Source organism: Pyrus communis, chromosome 6 (assembly GCF_041283825.1).
Source record: "Pyrus communis isolate YQ-2024b chromosome 6, ASM4128382v1, whole genome shotgun sequence".
Lineage (NCBI taxonomy): Eukaryota > Viridiplantae > Streptophyta > Magnoliopsida > Rosales > Rosaceae > Pyrus > Pyrus communis.
The window spans coordinates 3,756,021-3,762,503 of record NC_142570.1 but is presented as its reverse complement, the minus strand read 5'-3'; the positions used below and the strand labels follow the sequence as shown (position 1 = coordinate 3,762,503).

The 6,483-nt window shown below is 38.7% G+C and overlaps 1 pseudogene across 1 annotated transcript; it reads right to left on the bottom strand.

The window, feature by feature from the left end:
- Positions 1–2,113: 2,113 nt before the first annotated feature.
- On the bottom strand, positions 2,114–4,428 carry LOC137710518 (U-box domain-containing protein 38 pseudogene; annotated as a pseudogene). Its single transcript, XR_015963358.1, has one exon. The product of XR_015963358.1 is annotated as a U-box domain-containing protein 38 pseudogene (transcript).
- Positions 4,429–6,483: the final 2,055 nt, after the last annotated feature.

The following is a 6,483-nucleotide window of genomic DNA, read 5'->3' as shown; positions in this document are numbered from 1 at the left end:
TTTTTACCGTTCATTTCCTATTACTACTAAGTAGTCCTGAATTATTGAAAAAAAATTGGATATGAACATGTCTATGTCTTGCAAGTTTACAAGCAACAAAGATGCCTCCATATAGTTGCATCATGGACCATATTACAAATTTTTTCCCAATTACCAATGTACTTTTTTTTTTCATTTCTTTCCTTTATCTTAAAAAGTTAATCAGTTACGAGGTGATATTTTCACTATCTATATAACGTTTTTAACATAATAAAATCTATTTTTTTGTCATTTCTTTCATCCATCATAAAAAGTTAATCAGTTAAAAGACGAAATTACACCAATTTATACAACATTCTAGGCTTCTAGTGGACTAGCACAATAAAAATCATTAAATTGTGAAGCAAATTTCCACTGATATATACAGCATTTCTCCCACAATATCAAGCTGACAATCGTAAAAAAATATATATTATTGGTGTTAACAAAAAGAACAATATGTTTTTGGTACATTTGGGACCATAAAATCCGAAGCAACTAAACTACAATCTAATAATCTCCTTTGTTTTGGCACATTTGAGAAAAGTTCCCAAATTGTTCACCTTTTCTTTTGCAAATCCTCAACCAAGAAAAGGAAATGCCAAAAGCAACAAAAAAGCAAATTTCTGAATTGATATAGCCACATGGATGGTGGTCATGGGAGACAGAAATGTCTGTGTGAGTCTTTCTAGCAGTAGATTACTGTGGCAAAGTCACTTGCCGGTTCTTTTTTTTTTCCTTAAAAAGAAGATGATATAGAAAGGCTCACAATCCTACTTACAATAAGGGAAATTTTGGCAATGTTCCGTAAATTTAGTATAGTGTTTTAATTTACTACTTCAACTTTTAGATTATGAACCTCTTTAATATGCAAAAATTAAAAAGAGTCGATTTTTCACATACCGTCAAATCAATCATATTTTCGATCAAATAAGGGTTATGTTCGTGAATTTAAGTGAGAAAGAGGAACATAACTCAACATGATACAAATTTGACAATTCAAGAGCAAACTACCACATTTTAAAAGGTGGATTGAAATGAGCAAATCGTCGATGGAAGGAAGGGAGGGGAAATATCGCGGCAAGTTTACAATTTGTTTGGTCAAAACAAACAGTTATTCAAAAAAAAAAAAAAAAAAAACAAATCAACAAACGAATCTGATAGTTAGACAAACAAGGAGGGACAGTTTAGTCCAAAACCGAAAGCTCCTTCTCTTCATTTCTTGCAATAATATATTAGGGTTTAGCAACTACTAATTAAACAAATTAGGCATGGGATGGATAATTAATTAATATTAAATAAACTCAAAATATTAAAACTCAAAAGACAAGAATTAGGCATGAGCACACACCACATTTCCAACACCAACCAACATGCAAGACAAGAGCCTAAAGATGGACGTATTTGTCTTCGATAATTTAGACTGTCATGTAGTCCAAATTTTTAAATAATTTTTATCGTTTGATTTTTTATAGTTAATTTTCATCTTTCATTTCCTGTTACTATTAAGTAATTCCGAACCATTGAAAAGAAGTTGAATACGAAAATATCTATGTCTTACAAGTTAAAAAGCAACATGGATGCCTCCATAGAGTTGCATTATGGACCACACAACCTTTTTGCCAATTACCAATTTACTTTTCTCATTTCTTTCCTCCATCTTATAAAGTTAATCGGTTACGAGGTTAAATTTTCACCGTTTATATAACGTTTCTCACACAAAATCCGTTCTTTTTTCTTTTCCATTTTTTTCATCCTTCATAAACCATTAGTCAGCTACAAGGCCAAATTGCACCAATTTATACAACATTAAGTTGTGAGGCAAATTTCCGCTGGTATATACAACGCTTCTCCCACAATACCAACATGACAATCATGAAAACATAAACATATATTTTGGTGTTAACAAGAACAATATGTTTTTGGCACATTTGGGACCATAGAATCCAGAGCAACTAAACTACAAAATCTAGTAATCTCTTCTTTTGGAACACTTAAGAAAACGTTACGAAACTGTTTACCTTTAATTTTGCAATGCACAACTAAAATCCTCAACCAAGAAAAAGAAATGCACAAGGCCACAAGAAAAGCAAACTTCTAAATTGTTCTTATCCAATCAATCCTTTCTTGAAGCAAATCTATGTGCACATTACATTCCAAAATCCTTAATTAAACATTACTTACAGACACTAATTAACACTAAACAAAAACGCAAAAAGACAACACAAAAATAAAGGAGACGTGGACCATTCCCCCGCCAATGATTTACACCCGCCGCCGTATCCCAAACTCAGTACCGAGTCACGACTCGGCGACGATTACATTTTCTTTTTTATTAGTCATTTTTTTGCGCTGATATTATAATTTAAACCTACTCCGTAAATACAAAAAACCCATTTTCTATAATTAAAAAAAAAAAAAAAAAAAAAAACTAAAACGTTGTTGAGTTGGCATTATGCAAGTTCCTCACAACTCGGTACCGAGTCGGATCGAGTCCAGCTCCAGCACCCGAGTCCAGCACCGAGTCCCAATTCGGCTCATCCTCTCTCCCTCTCATCACCATTAACAGCTGGTTGGCCTTCTCCCTAGCCCTCTCGCTCCCGCTCTTCTCGATCTCACACAACACCTCCACCGCCTTCGCCTCCCTCGCCAGCCCGCGAAACCTCATAGACCCGTGACTCAGCGCATAGAGCGCCGCCACGCAGTTCTCCCGAGTCGACTCGGAATCCAACTCTGTCCGCCCCCTCAGCATCCCTACCAAAAACTCCACCGCGTTGGCGTCGAGCATGGCTGACCTCCCCTCGTTGCAGCTCGCTAGATTGCACAGAATCAGCAGAACTCGGCCCGTTGACGCCGGAGACTTAGCCAAGGCCAACAGAGTTGGCACCGCGTTGTGTTGCTTAACGAGTTTGACTCGGTTGCTCTCCACCAGCGTCAAGTGATAGAGCGCCAACGCCGAGTCATTGCGCGTCCGCTCACTCTCCGCCCTCACGAACGCGTGCATCAGCGGAGGCAACGCTCCGAGCACTCCGATCGCCATCTTGTTGTCTTCCTCCAACGCCAAGCTGAAGAGCGCGCCGGCGGCGTGCTCCTGCGACTCACTGGATCCTCCCTTCAATACATCCACCAAATGCGGGACGAATCCTGACCGTACGATCTTCACCTTGTTGGGCTTCTCCAGAGACAAGTTCACCAGCGAAGCGAGGGCGTTTTGCTGCACAGTGCTGTATCGCGAGACAACCAGCGATCCGACGGCGGAGAGCAGCCGGGGAGTGCAGAGCGAACTCCTAAGCTCCTCCTTCGTCCTCGTGAGCTTTCTGAGTAAAATTACCCCCTCCTCCTGCTCGATTACCTCGGAGCTTCTCAGCTTCGTCAGCAATTGCTCCTCCTCCTCGCATCCCGGCGACGAGGAATTAAGGTTTAGGGTTTGAAGCTCAGCGGTGATTTCGCAGGAAGACGACGAGGAGTAACACGACGGCAAGGTCGCGAAGGGAAGAGGAGTGGGGGGACTCGCCGAGGGGATGACCACCGACTCTTCCGACGAACTGGAATAGAAATGGTCGACTCGGCGGCCCAACTCGGTCGCCGCGTGCATGAACCTAACCGGCGGCCTCTCCGCCATCCCCCTCAGCAGCTCCCGCTCCGAAACCCTAATTCCCGGGTCTTCCATATCCTTCTCCATCAGCGCCCGTACGGCCTTCTCGAGTGCGATTGAATCGGGTGGCTGCGGGTGCTGGGCGTTGTTGCGGTCGCACCAGTTCTGGATGGTAGACTTGATGGCAAAATTGGGAATCACGGTGGAGAAATCGGGTCGGGTCCCGTCTTCGAGTTTGGGAGAGAAGCTCAACTCGCGGCAGAGTTGGACGGAGAGGCGCTCGAAGGTCTGACCCGAAGAGACGACGACAGGGTCGGATATTAAGGACCCGGAAATGGGGCATAAGAGCTCCTTTGGGGGATTCTTTGAGCCGGAATTGGAGCGGTAGAAGGAGATCTTCCACCTGTGCTTGCCATTACCGCCCATGCCCAAAGAGGAGACGGTGGAGGTTGCGGCGGCGGAGCTACGAGACCTCTCTGGAATTTTGGGCTGATGGGTTTCTGAGGGATTGTGTTGCGGTTGTGTTGGACATGGTCACATGAGTAGGGTACTGGAAGCTGATTAATTAAGTTGCTTTTTCTCTGGAGCTTTGGGTTTTGTTTGGTCTTGTTGTATACGCTGTGTGAGCTGTTTGCTTGACCAGTCAGTGCGTTGGCAACTATCCCCTTGTGGAAACCCACTTTCTTGTTTTTTGTTTCTGGGGTGGGAAAATGTAAACGTTATCGGGGTTTTCTTGTGTTTCGTGTGTCGTTTTTTAACGATGCATTTTGATAAACCTAGTCAAATTAGGTAAAGTAGTGTGTTCTTCGCCTCGTACCACAATTTGAACACCAGATATTTCTCTTAAATAGTCTTATTCAAGTTATAATTGGCTAATCCATCTCATTAATTATAGATTAACATTAAACAAATCTGCAATTAAAACTTGCAAGTGTGTTTTTTATTTTTTTATTTTTTATTTTTTAAATAGGATACTAGAGGGAAAGATAATTTAAAAGGAAAACTAATGAAAATGACTTGAAAACTTTGAGTTTTAATGATAAGGATAAAATAAAAGGTAAAGTAAATAATACCATGATTGACTTTTTAGTGTAAAAATATGATTTTTCGTTAAAATGAACAGTACCGTAGACTTTTCGTTAAAACTCCCTAATTTAAATAGGAAAGAATCATACTCCTAAAATAAACGTTAGAATCGTCCGTTGCGATATATAAAAAACAATCGATTTGAAAAGTCTGTAAGAAATGAAATGTCACAATATAATAGATCCCTTACAAAAACAGATGCCAACTTGTAATGGTAAAATTAAATTCCTAGCAAATTGTGTATTTCAACTACTAGTCATACGTAGGATACTACGTATGCGAAGCTTATGAATCCACAGATAGAGATTGTGTGAGAGCTTGGAGTTTGAAAGGGTCCTTGTCACGGACTCTCACGTGCCAGGTTGGTGGCTTCAATAACCCTAAAAGTTTACTGTAAGTCGGCAGATTTTTGAGCCTATCAAACCAGGTCAAACCAGAGCTGTATCAAGTCAGACAAACTTGCATGTAGCTATGGTAGAGAACCCTCTTAAATTTTATAAGAGGGATCTCGTTAATCAAGCCGGATATTCGATGCGTCATTCATATTATTGATATTATGGACAAGTTGACATCAATATGGTGTTGGAAATGTTTCAATATGTTGTTGGTATAACTATTGATAATGCAATCATTAATCTCGCTCCATAAACTGTGGAGCATAGTCATTTATGTGCGTGTGTATAGATTAAGAAGATAGTTTATTTATTGGTCAACTATTAAGCAGATAGTTGAACATGGCCATAACTTAATGAATTACTACTATTTCTGTGTCTGAAACTCTAATCTGGTGGATTTGGGAAATAATTGAAGATTATTCAACTACAATTAGATAGAAATTAAGAAACAGTTCAGAAAGTTTTAGTTAACTAAAAGATGCTTGAACCAAACCAGAAAAATTCTTACTGATATATCAGTTTCATTAGACGATATATTGGAACAATCTAATGCACCGCAACGTATTTTCAACTTTTTTGTTTGGGGAATGAGTATAGAATATATACGGTCCGTAAAATTTAGGGTTTGTTTAAAATTGCTTATGTAAAAAACACTTATGTTTATATGTTTAACACGTAGAAAGTTATATAAAACCATGTTTTTCATGGAAAAATCTTGAAAGTGCTACTTTAGGTGCTTTCTTATAAAACGATTATGTGATCCATAACTATAAGCTCTTTTAAGATTTATGCCGCTAAACAAATTCAGAAAACACTTTTAGTGACTCAGTCCCAAACACACGTTAATGTACCAAAAACTATTTCATTCTCCCATTTAGACTTTTAAGATTCGAAATAGGTGAGGTTAAAAGAAAACTAAAAAATCCGACAAATCGATGAACTCCTACAGTTCGTGGTTGCACAAATCCAAACAATCGTAGCTCTTTCAAAGACACCAAGGGCCATCTGAAAAATTGTAAATTAAGTTAAACGTTGACAAGTTTGTTTGAGAGTGGGAACACGCCCAGATGCTCCTCAATTACATTTACATATGTAATGTGACAGTGAAAGAAGACCTTTATTTCTCATTTGTTTAAAGGCAGACGCCACATTTACAAAAAAAAAAAAAAAAAATAATAATAATAATAATAATAAATAAAAGCCCTCTCTTTATTAGCAACTCAGGCTAGTTTTAAAATAGTTTTAAAATAACTAAAAATGTTTTTCATAAACATGTTTTTGAGTTTCATAAGATATTGAAGTGCTTCTTAAAAAAAAATCAGTTATGTGTTTTTTGCATAAAACACTTTAAGTGTGTTTGTAAGATTCACTTACATTTTTACTAAGGAT